Source organism: Stenella coeruleoalba (genome assembly GCF_951394435.1).
Source record: "Stenella coeruleoalba genome assembly, chromosome: 12".
NCBI lineage: Eukaryota > Metazoa > Chordata > Mammalia > Artiodactyla > Delphinidae > Stenella > Stenella coeruleoalba.
Window position 1 is genome coordinate 83,482,412 of NC_137158.1, and position 24,757 is coordinate 83,507,168.

General features: G+C 43.8%; 1 protein-coding gene and 1 pseudogene across 20 annotated transcripts in view; both read right to left on the reverse strand.

Moving 5' to 3' along the window:
• AGPAT4 (1-acylglycerol-3-phosphate O-acyltransferase 4) overlaps window positions 1–24,757 on the reverse strand; it is a 1,412,586-nt gene that overhangs the window by 228,821 nt on the left and 1,159,008 nt on the right. The gene's annotated exons all lie outside the window — the stretch shown is intronic.
• Window positions 17,221–20,008, reverse strand: LOC307195163 (long-chain-fatty-acid--CoA ligase 1-like; annotated as a pseudogene). The gene has a single exon. The product of its transcript is annotated as a long-chain-fatty-acid--CoA ligase 1-like (transcript).

Sequence of the window (24,757 nt, forward strand, 5' to 3'; positions counted from 1 at the left end):
ACCTGGCTAGACACAGGATAAATTACAGCTGCAGAGTTTAATGGCACCGAGAACGGCAACTGGGTGAGGGAACGGTCCTCACGAAATGCCCCCTTGTAGATAAAGCTCATTATCGTATAGACTTCCTAATGTCTTAATGGAGGAAACCTGACAGCAGGCTTAGGAGTCTCACCGGATAGGTTATTAATCATAAAGAATCAGCCCAGAGAGTGGTGCGTAAACACTGCTATTTACATGAACAACCAGTTTTTAAAAATGGTCATAACCAAAAACAAAAAACAAAATACAAACCCTCCACAGTCTGCAGGGTAATGTTCCGTCGGTTACTTCTGAAGGAAAAAAAAAAAAAAGTGCTTTGACTACTAAAATGACTCCTACCCAAGCTGACATTCCGGGGAGGCAGAGTCCAGGGTCACCACCGGAAGGGGTGGAGCAAGCTGCGCCTTTTGCTAACAGGCAGGCCTTCCTCAGGGGCCTTTGGCTACGGCAGTGAACACACTAATTGTGTCACTAGTGATCCCGGGACTTTCCACGACAAACGTAAAGATGCTGGTATGGGTGACCTGCTAACACTGGATCTGCATGGAGTTCAATCCAACGTACACTCACTAGCCCCAAGGCGTCGTGCTGGGCTGAGGCGACGAGGCTGATGCCTGCGAGGTCTGGGTGGGAGGGGCGCAGGGCGCCGTCACCCCACCCCTCCACCGGCTCCAGCCCCAGACACCTCCCTCACTGAGCTTCCGCAGGAAACTCCCACGCCTGCCCGCTTGTCCCATCATTTCAGAGACGGCTAAGATCCCCCTCCACGAAGACACCTTCTCTGATGAACAAGAACACGATCTGGAACACGCTTGGCCGAAGCAACGGAGCCACCGTTAGACCCGGCGGACTTGTTCACAGCATTCCATTTCCGCGCATTGTTTTTCCATTTAGACTGTCAACCGCAGGCTCGCCCAGCGCTCCCCGAGCGCTCCCCATGCTCTGAAAAGTCCCCGCAGCACCCTGGTTAGTGGTACAGACACAGCAGGCACTCAATCAAATATTAATTGATGTGGTGAGGTTATGTTCTGAAAAGCCGAATTCCTCCTGAGAGGCTAATTCACTGTGCTCCGCCTGCCTGCGGGGAGTGAGGGCTTCCGAGCAAAAGCGAGCTCTGGACGAGAGCGGCTGCGCGGCGGCGGCGATGTTTGTTCCAGGGATGGATGAAATGGCACTCCTGGCATGCTGGATGGGCAGAGTCTTTACATGTAATTTATTCTGCATTTCAATTACTTTGGAAAAAGGCTTCCTAAGGGTTTTGTCCAGAGGTGTGTGTAAGTTATCAGTTTAATGGATTTATTCTTGTTTTGCTAAGGTTGGTAATATTTATTTTTTAAAAAGTCTGAAAACAAAACTGTCTAGTCTGCATTTTCATCTATCCTTGGCGCTGTCTTTTCTGATTAGGGTGTTCGGCGCGCTGCTTTTTATTTCTAGGTCGCCCCTGCTTACATTTTACTCTGGATCCCGAGTGCCTACGCTGGGCTTCAGAGACCGGTCGTCACCTAACACCCATGATCCTTGAAATCCGATGAGTCCAGCCTCACGGAAAGCCCCAGTGCCCTACACACATCCACCTGTGCCGTTCCCACCCTGACCAGATAACGGACAGGGAGATGGAAGCCAAACTGGATGATAGCCATTTGGAGGCTGCCTGGCCTAGGAAGAAGAGGGCGGGGAAGCTCAAATGCGGTGCCAGTCTTTCGGTGCTCAGAACAGACATGGGGAGGGAGGGCATTTGGGCCTGGAGTGAAGCTACTAGAGGCTCAGCTGCAATGGGCTGCCAGGTCAAGGGGGGCAGGTACAGGCTTTCTGGATGGTGAGCTGAGACCTTAGGGCCACCTTCCCCTGTCTCCTATAAAAGGACCCTTCTGAATGGGAATAAAGGCAGACGACCTTTCCTCCAGGTTTGAAGGCTCCTGTACCCATGTCCTAGACTTCAAAGCATCTTAGAGTCCATCTGCTGCAATACCAGCAGCCAACAAGAGCAGAAGAGCAGCGCCACCTGCGCTGCCCAGCTTGCCTGCCTGCAGCCACATCTGCCGAGTGCAGCACACTTGAGGCCCAGTGACCGAGGCAGAACCACATGCTTGTAGCCCGAACTCCAGGAGTCTGCTTTCAGGCGGGCGTGTGGCGCCCTGTCAGTGAGAAGCTAGCTGAGCCCGCCTGCCTGCTGTCGGCCCACCAGCTTGCCTGTCCTGTCTCTAGAACAACCTCGACCCTGGGGTGGGTTCCTCTGGCCAGGGGAGAGGTCAGAGGCTGGAAGGAAGGAGCTGTTATCCATGAGAGCCAGAAGCAGGGATCTGTGCAGGAGGGCAGCTGCTCAAACAAAGGGAGGCTTGGGAATGGAAGCTTCCAGCCTCACTGTGCTATCACCCAGGACTCCGGAGCCTGCAGAAGCTGAGACGGGGCTGGAGGCTGCCTGGGGCGAGCACAAAGCACCTTGGTTATGGGCCTTGGGTGAGCTTTTGGTGTCCAGGTGTGCTTGGAGGAGCTAGAAGACACCAGCCGAGCCACAGGGGCCCAGAGGGGCCAGGCTTGGGACTCTGACCGTCCTCAGGAGGGGAAGGCCCTGGAAGAACCCAAATTCTGGTGACCTGGAGGCTGGTGGCTGAGCCAGCTTTGACACTGTTTAGAAGCATAGAAGGAATAGGATGTTACTGGTATCTGGGCGCCAAGAAGGAATCCATACCATTCCTAGAGCAACCTATTGTTAACCTAATTGTTAGCCTGAACTCTGCTTTAAACTTTAAATGGAGCCTCCTTTCTATCTGTGATTTATGAACCTCCCCCTTCTATCAAATTAAAGCTCTCCGCCGATGAAGCAGTTTATCCTCATCTCATCTGCACCCACCTCCTCCGCTGGGAAGAGGGGCCGGGAGTGAGGGAGAAGTGTGAAGACGTGTGAAGACAGAGACTACAGAGCGCTTCCCATTTCTCTAAATCCCCACTTAAGTCCACCCATCCACCTATCCTCCTGCCATTCACCCACCAACCACTATAACCAGCCCACTCCGGTTCCTGAACGCGCGTAGAAACGGCTCTGCAGTGCCGGACGCGGCGGCAGCCAGCTCTCCCCTCCCCAGGTGCCGAGGTGGGCTTTTTATCCCCTTCAGGCTAAATAGGGTTTCTTTCTTCCAGCGCAGGTCAGGTGACTTCTTAGTGATCTTTACGGAAAGAACCCGAGAGAAGGAAAATATCTTTTTAATCCCATTTTCCTTCTCACCTGGCACTGAGCTGTTGCTATAGCAACATGTTACCTGCTCCCAGGACAGCTCCGTGTCCCTGCGAAGGTAATGGAGCGCTGCTCTTTCACTCAGAGAAGGGACCGCTGTTCACTGACCAGTTTTCCCTGGGTGTCTAAATTCCTCGGCTCTCTACGACTTGCTTCATCTATGGTTTCCTGTGGCTAAAACCTAAAATTCACTTCGAAACTTCCAACGGTATAATCCTGCAAACCTTTCAGACCTGAACTCAGTAGAAATGAACTTACATTTTGTTTTCAATAAGAATAACTTCTATGCATTGGCTTAAGTTTAGAAAAGGCCTCTGTAAGGAACACAATTTTGGGAAAAATCTTCCATACTCCTCTGCCATCCCTTCCTTCCTTCCTTTCACGTGTGTGTGTGTGTGTGTGTGTGTGTGTGTGTGTGTGTGTATGTGTGTGTATATATATATATATATATATAAAATGAAATATTTTTAATACACAGAAAATACAGAGCCTAAGGTAATAAGTACTCATGGACCCACCTCTCAGCCTTCACAAATGCAGATTTGCTGACGGGGGTGGTGGGGGTGGTAGGGCATTTATGCTTCAAATTTGTAAGAAGTATAAAGTCACAGAGGTAGAGATAGCATCTGTTTTGAGGATCATGCATTTCTCCATCCACGTCTTGGCACTTTGGTTACACATTTACGGGCAAGACGTGTTTTGGTCAGCTTTCTCCTAATTGGGGGGTGGCACCTTGGCGTCTCTGGCTGTAGAGGTGTCCCTGGACATCTTGGCAGCTAAGAGCCCCAGGACCATTAGCTGTTCCTAGATCCTTTCATCTCTTTGCCTGACAATCCTTATCAGCTGGAGTCCAAGTTCATCTTCCCAAATGAATGGACATCATTTTAAAATAAAAGCTTTCAAAGCAGAGGATGATTCTGGGCCTCATGCAATTCAGGAAGCCCAGTGTTTTCTCCCCAAGGTCACACTAAAAAGGTGGTGGGTCTGAGATCTTGTCTGTTCAAAATAAAGTGATAAAGGGTCAACATAGAGAGGACAGTTGTAAGTAAGCACGGCTTACTTACAAGCATTATGAATGAGGCTATCAGGGCTCAGGTAAGAGCATTAGCTTGGATAAATGATTTGTGGTTATTGATCTAGACCAACCTGACAGAAAAGAAGCTCCATGTATTATTGCTACAATTACTTGATTTATACTAGAATTTGTATGCTTAGGAGCGGCTAGGCCCGTGAGCCATGGCCGCTGAGCCTGCACGTCCGGAGCCTGTGCTCCGCAACGGTAGAGACCACAACAGTGAGAGGCCCGCGTACCGCAAAAAAAAAAAAAAAAAAAAACAACCAACCTAGAATTTGTATGCTTAGTCAATTCTGTCAATATCAAAAAGTTAACACCCTAGTTTCAAAACCTGACATTTGGATTTTGTCCCAAGATTTAGTGTGTCCTCTAAGCAAAATAACTGTCAATCTGAGTCATTTGCCTTCAAAGAAAACTTGAAACACAAGTAATCAGGGAGAAAGCCAACCAACCAAACATAAAAAATGCAAATCAGGTTTCAAGGTTTATAAACATAAAGGACTTTTTCATCTATCCTTATATATTCTATCACTGCTCATCAGGTGCCCCACAGAAAGCGCAGTTTATCAGAAGGACATAACTCAGAAAACACTCTGGGCTGGGCTATGCGCGATGGCCAGCACTCGACAAGAAGTCTCATATTCATGTTCTACAGAAATCTATATTGAAGCGAAAATTTAAAAAGCTGACCCAAAAGCACACGCAGTGAAGAGGGCAACCAAGGAGAACCACTCTGGGTGTTGCTGAAAACTGTTGTCTGGACCTCAGAGAAGAGGTCAGAACCTACAAGAGAGATTTATCCTTCCAGAGGCCATAGGTGAGGTCTTGGGGTGGGGCAGAGGCAGGGTGCACTGGTTGTATTTCCAAAACCAATGGTACTTTACAGTTTACAAAGCCATTCAGGCCTATTCTTTCATCTTACATGGACAGGTACAGGGAATCAAAGAATAAGTGCAGAAAAAAGAGACTCGGGGAATGGAAGGTCCTTGGTGGGCCCTGGTATCTTCTTTGTAAATACACTGCTTCTCTCCCACACCCTGGAGACTGTTTCTGTTACAGAGCCAAGGGTGAGGGCTCCCACCTGTGCTTCCATTTCTTATCCTTTCTACAGGGTCTTATAGCTTCAGTTCTCAAGAGGTAAGAGAAGACCTTCAGAGAGCATCATCTTGTGTCAGTCCCTCTTGATTTTGCTCCAAGCATGGAGTGAAGCTCCCTATGTGGCTCGATTAGCACAGACAGAGCACAGAGGAAGCTTTCTTTCCCTCATCACTCGTCTTGAAGGCAAGACAGCCTCCGGATGCCACCTGCTCGTGGTCCCTCACAGGGAACCTGTTACCCACACTGCCCTGAGGCTGCTGGACCACTCATCATTAAATGGCCAGTGATCTATGCTGTGGCAGGACATAGAAGATATTCTGGCCAGAACCCTGGTCTCAGGAATATAAGTAAGATAATTCCAAGAGGAGGAGGCAGTTAACACTGGTCATGTACAACGGACAAATGATAAATGTAGGAGGGGAAGTGGTGGGCCGTGTACAAGCTGAGGTGGGCAGGGAGCTGAAGACCCAGTGACACCAGGTGGCTCATGGGCAAGGTTTAGAGAGTGCGGGGACTGCTCTGGTTCTGACGGGTCTCTTGGACAGTTCACATGGAGCCCTCAAAATAATTCTCTTCATCTTGGAGAACAATGGTGCCGCCTTCAAATATCTTGAAATGCATTTGGTAAGTTTCACACATTCTGAAGTACTTCCAGTGTCTTATTTAAAAATTAAACTTTCTTCTGAGGACTTAACTCATGAATAAATCGAAATCATAAACATAGTGAACTTTACATTTTCTTCAAAGTTTCAGTACTATTTACAAACTATGGGTTCAACTTGCTATCCCAAGTCTAGATCAATTACTTAGTTAGGTGTTTGAACCTAAGTCACAAAGCTGATCTCAATTAACCATATTCCTTTAAATATTACAATTTTGTGAAGTTCCAAATACATATAGGTTCGTTAACATAAAGTATTAGTTCTACGGTTTTGATTCTCTTAAGCATTTCTCTACTTAATTCTAAATCTTTCCAAAGGTGAAAAATATCTAGCTGCTAAGGAAACGATTGCATCATCCCACACAGTTATTTTAGGTTATGCTCCCATATAATTTTGGGGATAGCCAGCTTGCTTGAGGTTGCATTGTAAACAGAAATTTTAGCTGGAGCATTGACTAGATTCTTCGTGGCGACCCATGTGGGACCAACTGAATCCTATTTACAGTTGTCATGGTGATGATTCCAACTCAAAGGAGGTGGTCATGGAGTTCTTGACCTTAGATCCAAGATACACATACACACACACACACACACACACACACACACACACACACACACACATATGCTATATATTATATATAATGTTTCCACCCAGTTGGCTAAATCACTTGACAAAATTTTGCACTATTGTGTTCTTAAGATGTAAATATATTTCTATCTCAAGATCTTTAGACTTAATAAAATCGTGTATCTGTCATATTTTTTATGGGACCATGAACATTTTTCAGATATTAAAAAGTGTCTAATTAAATTTTGATATTGCTCATGACTTTGATAATTCAGTAACAAATTCTAAGTTCATTCATTTGATGAGTGTTAAAAAAAATAGAATTGTCAATTCCTTACGGTCAGTGAGGGCTTGAACTGTGAACTAGCAACTAGTACTGAGTCCTGGTTAAGAGTGAGAGCTCTGGGGTCAGTCTGTCTGGGCTTAAAATCCTGGCTCCACTTCTTTCTTACTCTTAACCATTTTACTATAGAAATTCTCATACGCTGTGTGTGTGTGTGTGTGTGTGTGTGTGTGTCTGTGAGTGATTCCTTACTCTTAACCATTATGCTATAGAAATTCTCATAAACTGTGTGTGTGTGTGCATGCATGTACGTGTGTGCTAGAGTACTAGTTATTTAATCAAACACTACTGTAGGTGTTGCTCTGCAGCTATTTTATAGATGGGGTTAAGAGCTACAATCAGTTGACTTTAAGTAAAGGGCATTCTCTCAATAATATGGGTATAATATGGCCGAACCACATCCAGTTGAAAGACATTAATTGAAGTTTCCTGGGAAGAAGAAAGTCTGCCTTAAGGCTGTAACACTGGCTCATGCCAAGTTTCCATCCTGCTGGCCTGCTCTACAGAATTTAGACTTGTGGTCCCCACAGCCATGTAGGCGAATCCCTTAAAATAAAGAGAACCCTGGAGAACCCTGACTAAAACACAGTGGTTTCCTTTTTCCTTTATTTTCTTCCCTCCCTCCCTCCCTTCCTCCTTCCTTCCTTCCTTTTCTTCTTTCTCCCAAGTCCCAAAGAGCAAACTTCAGGATTACCTTTTCTGGGAACACTAGTAGCTGCAACACGTAATATTAGCAATGAAAATTCATTAACTTAGCAATTGGTTGTTGAGTTCGACTTTGGAGAGAAAGATTAATCTCTTATTTTCTATTTATCGAAGTGAAGAACTAAAAGTGTGTTACCCTTCTTTGCTGTGATGTATAATAAAAGTGTTCATTTAGTGTCCACAACGCTAATTCTGACTTCTTGAGAGCGTGGCCTTTGTCAGTTTGGTTCAGTCCTACATGTTCTAAGCGCCTAGCGTGATGCCCAGCACATAGCGGACACTCGATTATTTGTTGAATGAATGACTTGCTCTTTACATCTGCCCAGTAACTGCCACCTAATGAGGAGACAAGTTTCGACTGAAAAATTCCTACTCGTCCTGCTTAGAGAGGCCCACGTGCGTAGGCACAGTTCTGCTGAGTCACATCAGGCCCCTTACAGAAGCTCTAGAAATATTAGGTGAAGAGAAACAGATGAACACATGGAATTTAATACATAGCAACGTACAACAGAGACACAAACACTGAACGTTTTTCTAGTTTGCCAATGTGTGTTCCTAGTTTCTTTCAACATTAATATTTCAGAAAACATTTTCTAAGGAAAACATTGACCTCTAGGGGAAGTGAAGGGCTCCTCCGTTCTCCCACTTCATCAGCTTTAATCCTGCCTGAATGGGAACAGGGTCAAAGGCAAGACATTATACCTCCCAGAAAGAAAAAAACATTTGGGTTTGAGTACACCGACCTAGACCTGCCTCGTAAGGCGGTCAAAGAGCAAAGGATGTGGGGTGCACGTGTGTGACCCTTTATTAACACCAATTCTCAAGGCATCTCCGCTGAACACAGAGCTCTAATAATTTCTACCAAAAATGTCAAAGGAATCAACAATGTTAGTATTCAAATAGGATTCACCACTTCCAATGGCCCTTTGATGACACAACTGTATTCTTAAAGGGTACATGGGTTTCACACAAATGATTCAAGATTCATGTTTATATCTACACAGAGTGTCCAGAACAATGGTGCTATAATGATTGCCAAATGTAGGTATGGATTGATGGATGGATGGATGAATTAACGAATGCTCTGTAATCTAAGGGCTGAAGATGAATTACATAAAGCCCCCCAAAGGGCAGAGGGCACAATCAAGGAATATAAAAATCTACTGGTAGGTACAAATCGTTTCTAGAGGAGAGGTTGGTTCTGAAAATACAGAGATTGAAAACCACCAACTCCATATGTGCTTTATCATACTATTTAAACCTGCATGATGAGGGAGCTAACACTTTGTAGACAACCTCATACAAAGGTGTTTTTTTTAAAAAGACAGTCTTCTTTTGTCCTTCCTTTGTAGCTATTTGGAAAGAGAATGATAATAATCAAAAGACCTGCAAAAAAAGCGATTTGGTATCTCAAAGATAGTGTCGCCTGCAAGGCTGGGCCCTGGTAGGGGCCTGGGACCAAGGGAGGCTACTTCCAGATGTGAGGCGTCTGCTCCCTCCCCGGGTGGCTGGTGCACCACAGTTAAGATTTCTGCCTCGGTTAATGACACTGGAACCCCAATGACAGTAGCTGTGCCTGTGAAGTTCTCTTCCTGCCAGTCTCCAAATTACAGGAAATGCCAAATTCTCTCTCCCAATCACGAGAACATTCTCAGAAATGTACTTGAGGTGACTATTAATTCTAGCATATAGTGTTTGGTTTTAATTTTTTGTTGTTTGTTTTTTTGGAGAAGATCCAAACTATGCCCTTGTTGGAATAAATGAGGGGTCTGACTACAAACATAGCCGACAGTTCTTACTGGTGGAGGCCAGGGTGCTGGTTCTAAGTGAAGTTGTGACTAGGAAGGAACTTCCTGAACACCTGATCTGTTTATAGAAATGCCTGGAACTTCCGGCCTGCAGGGCACAGGGACGGCTTGATCCCGGCCTCTCAGAGTTCCATGCTTGCCTGTCCTGGAACTCCCTCACAAAGAAGATTTTTTCTCCAATTTTCTCACTTCTGTTTGGAACTTTCTACTTATAATAGGTAGATTTCTTCAGGGTTCTAGGAAACCAGCGAATGTGGCACCTTTGTCTACAATTACAATGGTTATGGTTAGTTTTATCTTTGCCTCCTTCCCCTTTGCAGCTAGCTGAACAAGGGCTTTCAGTGACTTACCCCCTAATGGGAGGTTTCAGGAGCAGAATTGGGTCAGCAGAAGTAATTACACTGAAAGCAGGTTTCTCAGTGCTACTGACACTATTCTGTTTACACAGGAGAATGGCCATTGACTTCTTGTGAGGGACACATTTATCCACCAAATCGCATACCCCTCTTTCCTCAATTCAACCATTCACCCACCCAGTCTTCCAGCTTTCACTGTGTGCCCGTCAGGTGTAGCAGGCACAGCAGGAACGGCAGGAGCGAGTACGAGCAACAATCGATTCTGTCCTCAAGAAATTTTCCACTCACATTGGAAGACGGATTTGAAGGTAATATAACTGAAGTTTATGATAAAACTGTGATCTGTGCTATTTTATGAAATTACAGGGGTTGCAATGAAAGAATTACTTACGTCCGGGTGAGGAGGGCTTTATGGGCACTGTGTGTTTATAGGCGAGAGGGACTCCGACCAAGATTTTGAAGAATGAGTTACCCATTATTTGAGAATAATGGGAAAAGGTGGTGCAATCCCCCCCTCCCCCGGGTGGTCACAGGCCCGACGAGATGTTTAGAGTCACAAGGTTATAATAGGCTACACCTGGCACTGGATTCACTTAGAAGGATATAGGACAGGAAACAGCATGCTAGCAGGGAGCGTCAGAGAACATTTCTTCGAACCCCAGTGACCCCTCAGGTTTGGGGAACAGGATCAGGATGGTGAGTGAGGTCAAGAACCTGGATAGAAGCTCTAAGTCCCAAGTGTGTTGGTAAGAGTTCCATGGACATAACTTCAAGCTATAGAATGTGAAACGTCGACCTCAAAGAGCATGACTTCCAGGGAAGTCCACAGCCTATGGCTTCTCCCCTGGGCATTTATGGCTCATTCACAGTTTCAAGCTGTCACGATGCAATGTGCCAACCAGGAGTCATTTACGGCACTTGCTGACTATTAACTCAATAAACATTCCGTCTTCGTCAGGTCTCCCAGGAGCAGAACCGAAGGTCAAATTTGTCCTCAGAGAAGGAGAAAGAGTTTTGCTGACCAGTGGCTCAGAGGAAGGAGCAGTCTATGCCGAGGTCTGGGAGTCTGAGAGAACACGGTGAGATCCAGAGCTGGAAATGGTCCAATGTGAGTTAAGTACAAGGTATTGCAGAAGATGAGAGGAAGGGTAAAGGGGAGAAGGGGTGGGAGATGGGGCCACCAGAGGGGAGAGGGCCCAGAAAACAGACTAGACCATGCCCAGGGGCTTAGATGTTTAGCCTATCAGGAACCACTGCATGGGACGTGTTGTGATCATATGTGTATGGTAGTGATATAAAGGGTTGAAGAGTGAGGAACACACTGTGGGAGGAAGAGAGTAGGTTGTTACAGGAGTTCAGGCAAGGGATAGGGGGATCCTGAGTTAACGGGCAAGGGGATGGAGATAAGGAACATTTACTGGCTGGAATCAATCAGCGACTGGGGAGAAGAGTCTGGAATATGCCTATGGGTCATCACACGTGCCCCTCACTGCAGAGAACTGAGATAAGAGGAGGGAGAGCAGGTTTGCATGTGGGTGACGGAAGAGGTGGAAACATGAGTTCAAATGTGGATATTTTGCATTTGACGTGCTTATGAGAATTCCAAGAGGAGACACCCAGCAGGCAATGTAAAGTATCGTCCTGAGGCTCCAGAGACTGGTCTCTCTAGAGACAGACTTGGGGCACATCAACCATAGACGGGGCTCAGAATCAAAGAAATAAATGAGACGGTCCAAAGGAGGACTTGATCTCAGAAGAGGGAAGGACCAGAGATGGTCCCCTTGCAAACACCAGAAGTTTAAGGGAGGGTAGTAGACGGGTTTGGGAGGTAGTCTGTGAAGATGCGATTGAAAGGGGGCAAAGGACAGGTAAATGAGAAGGGTACCATGGAGGCTGGGGTAGGAAGAGCTGTCACCAGCATCAAGGCTGCAGTGAGGTAGGTACACCTACTGTAAGGACCTAACCATTTTCTTCATCTTTGCGCGATAGTTGCATCTGTAGTATAATCGAAGGCTAGTCTATCTAGAGGGATCAGATCAAAAGTGGGCCTGAAGTTATTTATATTTCACCATTTACCTCTACAGCATTCTTTGAATTCTAATCACAATGTCAGGTAAAGATCCAATTTCCAGCTCTCTCTGGTTTGTAAGCTGGTGTTTTTCTGCAGAGATAACCACAGGGGGAGGTATGTCAGGGCCTGATTTGGTATTCAGTTAATATTGTAGCACATGCTCTTCCATTACCTAGAAGCTAATGACTATCTAAATTAGTTCTATGGCCCAAAGCAAAGATAAGGTGGTTAGTATGTTTGACCAGCCATTAAGGTGTGTCTTTCTGGAAAAATATCCTCTCAAGTGAAATGACACCATGATGTTCTATCGGCAGTAGAGCTAACTCTTATTAAAAGGTCTACTTTGAATGTCTCCCCAGGGTAATCATATAAAAAGAGAATCAAAATTTAATATGTCATTAGTAGAGGCTGACTTGCTGAAAAATAAGCTGAATTAGTTGAGAATTGCTGCTAAAACATTCTGTAGCTGGCAAATATTACTCTGATGCTCTAGAGAATGGTAGCAATAAAACACGTAGAATATGTTTTGCATCCCAAAGTTGGCATTCTTGAAATAATCAATGATTTTTGTTCCAAACCAGCTTAATATCTCTTGTACCCATAGACTGTAGCCTGAGGCAGATAATATCTTCTCTTGCTTCAGAATTCTTTTTTTTTTTTTTTTGCGGTACGCGGGCCTCTCACTGTTGTGGCCTCTCCTGCTGCAGAGCACAGGCTCCGGACGCGCAGGCCCAGCGGCCATGGCTCACGGGCCCCTCCACTCCGCGGCATGTGGGATCTTCCCGGACCGGGGCACGAACCCATGTCCCGTGCATCGGCAGGCGGACTCTCAACCACTGCGCCACCAGGGAAGCCCCTCAGAATTCGTTTGCTCAGTTTGTCTGCTTGTTAGGTGGAGCACTTGATATAAACAAGGGGATACACAGATGTTAGAAGTCGTGTATAGGGTACGTGACAATAGAAGTACCAGGAAAGGCATAGAGATAAGTACTTATCTAAATATTACACAAATTAAAAAGATGCCTAGGTACAGTTAGGCATCGAAAAATACAAACACATGGAGGCTAAACAATACACTACTAAATAACCAAGAGATCACTGAAGAAATCAAAGAGGAAATCAAAAAAATACCTAGAAACAAATGACAATGAAAACACGACAACCCAAAACCCATGGGATGCAGCAAAAGCAGTTCTAAGGGAAGTTTATAGCAATACAGTCCTACCTCAAGAAACAAGAATCATCTCAATAAACAACCTAACCTTACACCTAAAGCAATTAGAGAAAGAACAAAAAACCCCCCAAAGTTAGCAGAAGGAAAGAAATTATAAAGATCAGATCAGAAATAAATGAAAAAGGAATGAAAGGAACAATAGCAAAGATCAATAAAACTAAAAGCTGGTTCTTTGAGAAGATAAACAAAATTGCTAAACCATTAGCCAGACTCAAAAAGAAAAAAAGGGAGAAGACTCAAATCAACAGAATTAGCAATGAAAAAGAAGTAACAACTGACACGGCAGAAATACAAAGGACCATGAGAGATTAGTACAAGCAGCTATATGCCAATAAATTGGACAACCTGGAAGAAATGGACAAATTCTTAGAAAATCACAACCTTCCGAGACTGAACCAGGAAGAAATAGAAAATATAAACAGACCAATCACAAGCACTGAAATTGAAACTGTGGTTAAAAATCTTCCAACAAACAAAAGCCCAGGACCAGATGGCTTCACAGGCAAGTTCTATCAAACATTTAGAGAAGAGCTAACACCTATCCTTCTCAAACTCTTCCAAAATATAGCAGAGGGAGGAACACTCCCAAGCTCATTCCATGAGGCCACCATCACCATGATACCAAAACCAGACAAAGATGTCACAGAAAAAGAAAACTACAGGTCAGTATCTCTGATGAACATAGATGCAAAAATCCTCAACAAAATACTAGCAAACAGAATCCAACAGCACATTAAAAGGATCATACATCATGATCAAGTGGGGTTTATCCCAGGAATGCAAGGATTCTTCAATATACGCAAATCAATCAATGTGATACACCATATTAAAAAACTGAAAGATAAAAACCATATGATAATATCAATAGATGCAGAAAAAGCTTTTGACAAAATTCAACACCCATTTATGATAAAAACCCTCCAGAAAGTAGGCATAGAGGGAAACTACCTGAACATAATAAAGGCCATATATGACAAATCCACAGCCAACATCATTCTCAATGGTGGAAAATTGAAACCATTTTGTCTAAGATCAGGAACAAGACAAGGTTGCCCACTCTCACCACTATTATTCAGCATAGTTTTGGAAGTTTTAGCCACAGCAATCAGAGAAGAAAAAGAAATAAAAGGAATCCAAATCAGAAAAGAAGAAGTAAAACTGTCACTGTTTGCAGATGACATGATACTATACATAGAGAATGCTAAAGATGCTATCAGAAAACTACTAGAGCCTAATCAATGAATTTGGTAGAGTAGTAGGATACAAAATTAACACACAGAAATCTCTTGCATTCCTATACACTAATGACGAAAAATCTGGAAGAGAAATTAAGAAAACACTCCCATTTACCATTGCAGCAAAAAGAATAAAATGCCTAGGAATAAACCTACGTAAGGAGACAAAAGACCTGTATGCAGAAAACTATGGCACTGATGAAAGAAATTAAAGAGGATACAAACAGATGGAGAGATATACCATGTTCTTGGATTAGAAGAATGAAGATTGTGAAAATGACTATACTACCCAAATCAATCTACGGAATCAATGCAATCCCTAGCAAACTACCACTGGCATTTTTCACAGAACTAGAACGAAAAATTTCACAATTTGTATGGAAACACAAAAGACCCCGAATAGCCAAAGCAATCTTGAGAAAGAAAAACGGAGCTGGAGGAATCAGGCTCCTGGACTTCAGACTATACTACAAAGCTACTGTAATCAAGACAGCACGGTACTGGCACAGAAACAGATATATAGATTAATGGCATAGGATAGAAAGCCCAGAGATAAACCCACATACATATGGTCACCTTATCTTTGATAAAGGAGGCAAGAGTACACAATGGAGAAAAGACAGTCTCTTCAATAAGTGGTGCTGGGAAAACTGGTCAGCTACATGTAAAAGAATGAAATTAGAACAATTCCTAACACCATACACAAAAATTAACTCAAAATGGATTAAAGACCTAAATTTAAGGCCAGACACTATAAAACTCTTAGAGGAAAACATAGGCTGAACACTCTATGACATAAATTACAGAAAGATCCTTTTTGACCCACCTCCTAGAGAAATGGAAATAAAAACAAAAATAAACAAATGGGACCTAATGAAACTTAAAAGCTTTCACAAAGCAAAGGAAACCATAAAAAAGAAAAGACAACCCTCAGAATGGGAGAAAGTATTTTCAAATGAAGCAACTGACAAAGGATTAATCTCCAAAATTTACAAGCAGCTCATGCAGCTCAGTATCAAAAAACAAACAGCTCAATCCAAAAATGGGCAGGAAATCTAAACAGACATTTCTCCAAAGAAGATATACAGATTGCCAACAAACACATGAAAGGATGCTCAACATCATTAATCATTAAAGAACTGCAAATCAAAGCTAGAATGAGGTATCTCCTCATACCGGTCAGAATGGCCATCATCAAAAAATATACAAAGAGCAAATGCTGGAGAGGGTGTGGAGAAAAGGGAACCCTCTTACACTTTTGGTGGGAATGTAAATTGATAAAGCCACTGTGGAGGACAGTATGGACGTTCCTTAAAAGCCTAAAAATAGAAGTACCATACGACCCAGCAATCCCACTACTGGGCGTATACCCTGAGAAAACCATAATTCAAAAAGAGTCATGTATCACAATGTTCATTGCAGCTCTAATTACAATAGCCAGGACACAGAAGCAACCTAAGTGTCCATCGACAGATGAATGGATAAAGAAGATGTGGTACATATATACAACGGAATATTACTCAGCCATAAAAAGAAATGAAATTGAGTTATTTTTAGTGAGGTGGATGGACCTAGAGTCTGTCATACAGAGTGAAGTCAGAAAGTGAAACACATATGTATGCTAACACATATATATGGAATCTAAAAGAAAAAAAAGGTTCTAATGAACCTAGAGGCAGGACAGGAATAAAGTCACAGATGTGCAGAGAGGTCTTGGGGACATGGGGAGGGGGAAGGGTGGGCTCGGACGAGGTGGGCGAGCATTGACATATATACACTACCAAATGTAAAATAGATGGCTAGTGGGAAGCAGCTGCATGGCACAGGTAGATCAGCTCGGTGCTTTGCGACCACCTGTAGGGTTGGGAGGGAGATGGTGGGAGGGAGACGCAGGAGGGAGGGGATATGGGGATATATATATATACATATAGCTGATTCACTTTGTTATACAGCAGAAACTAGCACAACCCTGTAAAACAATTATACTCCAATAAAGATGTTAAAAAAAAAACCCCTCCAAAACCATCACAGACAGAGCGACGGGTTCAGTGAAGGTAAAGTGTACAGTTATTCAGGTGTCACAGTTGAACATGGTTGATCCAGGTAATTGTTTCCTTGTTGAAATGCTTGTCTTCACTGCAGAGTCTAAGACAGATTTTTAAATAACCCCTGGGAAGGGATGGAGGGAGGGAATCGGGTCTGGAGAAGAGGGTCAGAGAATATACTGCTCTGTGGGCACCAGAATCCACCCGCAGTGGCGAGGAGCCATCCATCTTTACCTGCGTTGTTCTGAGCTAGGTCTGTCCTCCACTTCACTGAGAACCTTCTGCTCCGACAGGAATAACAGGGGTTAATCAGAAGGGTGGTGTGAGATGGGGAAGGGAAGGTGGCAGGGATCAAAAAAAAAAAAAACCTCTGGTCCACTTGTGACCTCCTGCAGCTGGGGCAGTTCTTGTTTATAAGGGACGGTTCCCTCCAGTGCACGGTACTCTTCGGAGCAGCAGACACCTGCAGAATTTGCAGCAAGTAGCAGACATCTCAGAAATAGCAAAGTCCTAACCACTTGGTTAGCAAAACAGAGAGACAAGTTTTCACCCTCCTTTTAAACTGAGGAAGTCGTAAATAACTTAGCACATTTATAGTTTCCCCTTTACAATTTTTTTAAGGCTCATTTTGGAAATTGTGTATCACCGTGAACACGGTCTGCAATGCGACGTGACCATAAGGCAGTGTTCCATTCCCTCTAAGCTTCCTGTGACGAGAATCTGAATGCACGAGGCAGACAAAGACGCTCCTTCTCTACTTGCTGTTGTCAAAACTACCCACTGAGGCCACGGGCGGGAGAAGACCGCGGAGGCGTGTGGCCTCTTCCCAGCTTCCTTCCTTGCATTAGATTTTGATGGTGGAACAAAGTTCAAGGATCTGTGACCTGAAATAATTCCAAAGCTCTGGCCTTTTAGCCTTCATTGTTGGGGTCAGAAGGCAGTTGTTGACGGAGAATAATTCAGGGTGGAGACAGGTCAAAGGACCTGTTCAAATGGTTTTAGGCCAGAATCCTTCCCAAGTCTCACCATGTCTTCTAGAATAGCTTTTTTGACATCCTTGTTTCTGCACATTTCTTCAAAGGAGCCTTCAAAGCCTCTCTTCTGGGCCCAGGGGCCTAGCATCTCAATGTCTGGTACCACAATTACTATGAGAAATGCCTGCAAGTTCTCTCCACGGACAAACACCTGAGCGACAGGTTCACTTCACTGGTAGATGTTTTCTCTTTTCTCCAGAGCTATGTACTCGCCTTGTGCCACTTTAAAGATGTGCTTTTTCCTGTTGATGATCTTCAAGGTGCCATTTGATAACCACTTTCCAATGTCCCCTGTGTGCAACCAGCCATCTTTATCCAGAGCTTCTGCTGTGTTTTCTGGGTCCTTTAAGTAGTCTTGAAATACATTAGCCCCTTGCACACACACCTTGCCCGCACCCTTGGCAGCCATGTAATTCATTTCTTCCACATCGACAAGCTTTACAATGTTGCAAGGCATTGGGGCACCACATGGCCTGTGGTCCAGTCCCCAGGCACAGTCAGGCAGCACCCGGCGGTGCACTCAGTCTGTCCGTAGCCTTCGTAGAACTGGCAGCCCAGCGAGGCTCTCAGGAAGGTCAGCACGTGGCGGACACGGGCGCCGCTCCTGTGATCATCAGCCTCCCTTTTCCTCCCAGGCTCGACTCTTATTTTATGGATGGTCAACTTATCCCACAGGCCGTTGTTTCTAATGATGCCACCGCGAAACTTGGCTTCTTTCCTCTTGGAGGCAAAGTCCAACAGCCATCGCTTCAGCATGCTGTTTGCCTGAGGAAAAAGGCAGTCAAACATCCAGTTCAGCAGTCTGGGGACCACACGGAAGATGGTGGGTGGAAATGCCTTGAGATCATCCGTAAGCAACCTGATATCTCCTTGGAAAAATCCTATTTTAGCTCCGTGACACAGCATCACACACTCTACAACTTTTTCAAACACGTGGGCGAGAGGCAAGAAAGAGATCAAAGTATCATCTGAGGAAGTAATGAATGTACTCTGTCCTTTTCATAAATGCTGAACGATCGCTGACTGCATTTCGATGGGTGATCAGTGCTCCTTTGGGGTTGCCTGTAGTTCCACTTGTGAAGCAAATTATTGCAACATCTTCAGGTGCTGGAGGCTTGGGCTTCCGTCTGTGGGCTCTTCCCAGGTCCTCCATCGCCTTCATGCGATGATCTCCACCCCGCACTTCTTGCCTCGTTCCGACCCATCACTGCCGTAGGAGCCCATGAGAACAATAGTTTTAAGGCATGCTGTTAATTTATTTTCTACAGCTTCTAATAAGAGGCTGGCCTTCTCTGGCTTGCCCACAAAAACCAGAGAGAGTTCAGCTTTGTTGATGAGGAAGGTGACTGCTTCAGTTCCGAGGGTATCGTAGAGGGGAACGATCACCATCGAATAAGTAAAGCATCCCTGTTCAATGATCACCCACTTAGGTCTGTTCTGAGAAAAGAGGCTGATGAACTGATCTGGGGCTACCTTGAAGCCCTTGTGGATCAGCGCCGAGCCCACACACTCTGACATTTCTGCAACCTGTTTGTATGAAAGCCATTCATAGGGTTGGTCTGGTTTCAGAGAGCCTAAACAAGGGCCGTTATCTGACACCTGCATGCCCCTCTGGAAGCCTTCATATAACATTCTGATGTCATCGTAGAAATACACCAAGGGCTTGTCACTGTCCAGGAGCACGGATCTCCGTCACTGCCTGCCACCTCCACTGACTGCATGGCCAGGTCGCATGGTGGCGTCAGGGCCTGCAGTTGCATGGCGTACCAGAAGGTGGTGAGCGCCACGAACGCACCGAAGCCCATGAGTGTGTTGGTTGGAAGGGTGCACACGTACTGCCGGAAGTCAACCATCTCTGGCATCCGAAAGTACTGGAACAGCTCATGGTCTTGCATCATCCTGGGTTGGTGGCGCCCTATGCCAATATCTTAGAAGGGCGTCACAAGTCTTCTCATTAAATGAAAATTCCAGACTCCACGGCTGGGGATTCCATTTTGTGACTCGTGGAGAAGTAGGAATCCAGTCTCAAACCTCTTTTCTACTTTCTTTCTTCCAAACGCCTCTCTAGCAGGAGACGGCTTATCTTCTAACAGGAATGCTGGGGAACCAGAGGAGCTTCAGCAGAACATTTCAAAGGAAACTTGGACTAGACCTTTGCCAGGTGGCTGTCTCTTTTCCTCAGTTTGGATGAAGGGAGATGAATGAGGGGGAAAAACTCAGTGGATGACTCTTTCTTGGATGTATTACCTGGTTTCAGGACTTAATGAAGCTCAGGTTCTTGATGTCTCATTGCAGAAAGAATTCAGTGGGAGACAAAGTGATAGGTAAGCAGTGGATTTATTTAGAGAGAAACACATTCCACAGACAGTGTGGGCCATCTCAGAAGGTGAGAAAGGCCTAAGCAGTAAGATTTACTTTTAACTTTCCTATACTTAAATGTATTGAAGTGTCATTTTAATGCATCGGTAAAGAAGCACAAATGCCAAATCACAAACTTAATTTTATTATTTTGATAACTGGATTTCTTTTCAATTTTATGTGTTTAATCCTATGCCTTCAGAAAATACTGTTCAAAGATAATGTCTAAAGTTTTTATCAAACTGCCAAAGGGGTCCATGGAACAAAATAACTAAGAACTTCGTTACTAGGAGTTTGATATTTTATATTAAAAAAGAAGATCCTAAAGAAAAGTCGCTGCTTCTGACACATCTTTGGAAATTCATAATTTAAAGAATTTAGCTGTATTTAGTAATTTTCCCCTCTAAGGTCTTCTTTGTGAGGTCACAATTTACAACTAGCATTGGGATATGTTTTCAAAGAGACCCCAGCTCAAATATAGAACCCAAACACTTAAAATGCTTTATCCTGAGAAAATCCAAATATTTATGTTTCCAACTCACGTTAAAAATTTTCTAAAAGCATAAGATGTTATTGAGGGTTCCCCACTGTTGATGACTGTGGTTAGAAAGGCCATCGAAAATGGCTGCCGGGGAAAGGACAGCTGTAGGGATGTCAAGGCTGCGGGGGGGCAGAAGTTCCCACTGATGGCTTCCCTGGCACTTGTAATTTAGTCACTCAGTGATCAATTTCTAACGCCGGAGATGTGCTGGAATTAGTGTGAAATTTCCACTCTCTTTGGCTCTAACTGGGACATTCCATAATTACAATGAAATGAGACCATGCTTCACCGTCTCACTCCCTCTGTGAAGAAGTTATCTGGCATGAAGAGGAAAGGAATGGAAATCAAGAGCCAGCCTATGGGAAATGCTAACAGAATAACTGGTGAGTGAGCCGAGGTGAAATGGCTTTGATGCAAACCAACACATGCGGTTCTAATTAGGCAGTAAGACCGGCAAGGAAGCGAGCATTATGTCTGTTAATTGACTTGGACGATGTTGGGTGGTGAGGTATTCTGAGGAAAAGCCAAAGGCCTTTAACTCACCAGTGTGGTTAATTATAGAGAACGTTGTTCTTGCGGAATTTCCTACCAAGCATTTCAAAAAGACATTATTTTGCTTTTAAACATGTCAAAAACATTAAGTGACACTTCTTGCAGGCTAATAGCAGCTTGTATTGGTGATGAAGAAATGGTTGGAGATTTTATTTAGTCCAAGGTTAACAAACAAAGGTTATGAAGATGGTCTTCCTTTCATTTGTCTGCAGCAGAGTAGAACAAATTTACCTTATCTGACTTTACTTGGGGAATGATCATAGAAAATGTGAAAGGATAAATTGCTTTTATATAGAATTCTTTAAAAAAATCATTTTTATTTTTCGAATATGAGTCATTAGAATGCATAAGCATCACTAATCTGAGAACTGTCCTGATAATGGCTCAAGTTCTCTGAAGAACGTTTATGCACCTCCTTTGCTCTCCAGTGCAATCTGGGAGGGAAGGGCATGCACTGCATCCTTCTGCCTGGATCAAATGTAGAGGTAGAAGATGGTGACGAGCCTCTGAAAGCAAGAAAGAATGATATGAAAAGCAGCCTTAAACTGACAGATCTGTGTAAGGCATAAAGGAGTAACTGATTGTACTTGAGCTGTATCACAGAAAACTGAATTAATTAACGAGATACATTACAATGTGTTCTATCTTAGCTCTTCTGAAGACAAAGAAACGACAGTATTGATGGATAGATTAAGGACATGTTTTCGAAGGTGTGGGACGTGGTCAATCTACTCACAAGTAGGATGGCCACATGAGTTGTTGTTTACCAGTACAATTCTGAGAATGAAAGGGAGCATAATAGCAGAGACTCCAGAATAGGCATAAACGCCAGCCTGTTTTGGGCAAAATAAGATGTGTGCCTGTCACCACTTCTCACCCTATAATTCCACAATTACATGCTGCTTATTCACATACATTACGCCTCTCCTTATAGTACCATGTTCACTGGAATGTGAAATTAACATATGGCAGTTGTGTAATGTTAGTATTATTGTTTATTAATAAAATAACACAAACAGATAGGCTATAACATAAAATAAGTAATATTAATAATTACTATTGAGCATTATTATACTAATAATTAACTTGCAAAATACTTTTGAAAGTATTTCAGTTACTCCCAAAATAGCTGGTAAGTGGCCTCTCCAAAAACTTCAGAAGGATTTTTATCAAATAAGCAGTAAATAAGCTTGATGCAGACATACTAATGCAATGTTATAGATACAGTCATTAAATATAATAGAAGTTCAGAATAATCTTTAATAGGCGGCAATACAATTTCACCTGTTAATGTATTCTAAGAAAGTAAGCAGGTAAATACGAAGAGCTTCATGCACGAGAATGTTTCTCATGACATTGCTTATAACAGCAAACACCGTAAAGCTGGGGGGTCATAGCATCATGGCGCAGTGAGCTACTCTCTTTGTGTCTCCCCTTTAATCTGTAGAACATCCACAGCTCAACAAAGGTGCCTCTACCCAGCACACCAGGGTGCCAGACGATTGCACATTTCTGTGCATCTAAAGGAGGATGGACTGGAACACAGACAAGAGGTGGTACAGGTGCAATAGCAGAGGCAGTGCCCGCAATTCTGGTCCTCCAGCTGCGGCAGCTGAGCCCACGGCCCCAGAAAACCTGGCCAGCGGAGGAGGGAATGCACACAATGCCAGCCCCCTGGTCACAGCAGTGCCCACGGCCACAGGTAACCAGGGAGCAGCAGCAGTAGGGCCTGGGACCCCCGTCCCTCCAGCCATGGAGGTACCCACAACTCTGGCTCCCTGCTCATTCCACCTGTAGCAGTGGAGCCCACAAATCTTACAACCCTGGACATGGCAGAGGTGCCTGCGTGCTCCTGGCTGGCCCGCTCCCGATGCAACTCAGGGGATGCTGCACATGGTGGAAAAGCCCACCATCCCAGGGCTCCAGGCAGCAGTACCATTGACACCAACAGCTGCAAGGCACCAATGACCCTGGAGGCACAAGAAGCAATAATGAGGGTAAGGGGTGACACCTCTGACAGAGGCAGTGAAGGGTGGAAAATGCTGACTTTGAAATATATCCAAAGGCAGCGCAGGTAAGCGAAACTAAAAACTTGTGATATGTCGCCACCTACTGGACGACAAAAGAAAGGCCTCTAATTTCTGACCTGTTGAATAGTTGGAATGGAGTAGAAAGGTGCCCCCTACTTCCCATGTGCTGGCTTATCAGGCACCATGAAGAACCAAGGTAACACTGTGCAACGAAGAGAAAATGACAATTCTCTAGAAACCAAACTTAAAACCACAGAATATTTCAATCTAACTGATAGAGAATTTAAAATAGCTGTCACAAAAAATCTCAACAAGCTACAAGAAAACTCAGAAAGGCAGTAAAATGAGCTCAGAAATAAAATTAATGAACAGAAGGAATACCTCACCGAACAGACTGAAACTCTAAAAAGGACTAAACAGAAATTCTGGAGCTGTAGAAGGCAATAAACACGATGAAGAATCCATTAGAAAGCATCAGAAACAGATCAGACAAGATGGAAGAGAGAATTAGTGAGCTTGAAGATAGACAGATAGAAATGATACGAGTAGAAGAGGGAAGAAATAAGATATAAAAAGATGAGAAAATTCTATGAGAGTTATCTGACTCTTCTGGGAAGGGGAAGATTAAGGTAACAGGTATTCCAGAAGGAGAAGAGAGTGAAAGGAGAGGAGAGAGTTTATTTAAAGAAATAATAGCTGAGAACTTCCCAAATCTGGGGAAGGAACTGGATATACAAGTGCATGAAGCTAAGAAAACACCTAATTACCTCAACACAAAAGACCTCCAAAATACAGTATATTAAAATTATCAAAAGTCAGTGAGAAAGAAAGAATTTTAAAGGCAGCCAGGATAAAAAGAAGGTTAACCTACAAAGGAACCCCCAGTAGGCTATCGGTAGATTTCTCAGCAGAAATGCTATGGGCCAGGAGAGAATGGAATGACATTCTCAAAACACTGAAAGATTACAAACTGTCAGCCAAGAATTCTCTACCCAGCAGAGTTATCATTCTTATATGAAGGAGAAATAAAGACTTTCCCAGACAAACAAAGCTGAGGGAGTTCATCAACACTACACCTGTCTTACAAGAAATGTTGAAAGGAGCTCTTCTAGCAGAAACAAAAAGGCAAAACATGCAAAACTTTGAGTAAGGTGATAAATAGACACGCAGAGTCAGAAAATTGCAACTCTTTATCACATAAAGGCTAATGGGGAAAAAAAGCAGAAGAAAATAACTATAGCTACTTCAGTTTGGTAACAAACTCACAGTATAAAAAAGGACAATTTGAGATAACTAAAACACAAAAGGGGAAGATGAAAAGAGCAGAACCCACATAGATAAATGAAGATAAGATGCTATTAGCAGAAAAGGACTGTTTTATCTATGAGAAGTTTTATACAAAGCTCATGGTTACCATAAACCTAAATCTAGAACAGAGACACAAAACATAAAAAAAGAGGAAATGGAGGAAGACATTTTAGAAAATCACCAACTCAAAATGGCAGACATAAAAACAAGGAAAGAGAAGCAATGGACCTATAGTGCAACCAGAAAACAAATGATAAAACTGCAGTACTAAGTCCTCATCTATCAATAATCACCTCAATGACTGGATTGAATTTACCAGTCAAAAGACACAGAATGGCTGGCTGCATTAAAAAACAAGACCCAAGTATATACTTCCTCCAGCAGACACACCTCAGCTCTAAAGACATAGACTCAAAGTGAAGAGATGGAAGATGATACTCCAAGCAAATGGCAGCCAAAAGAAA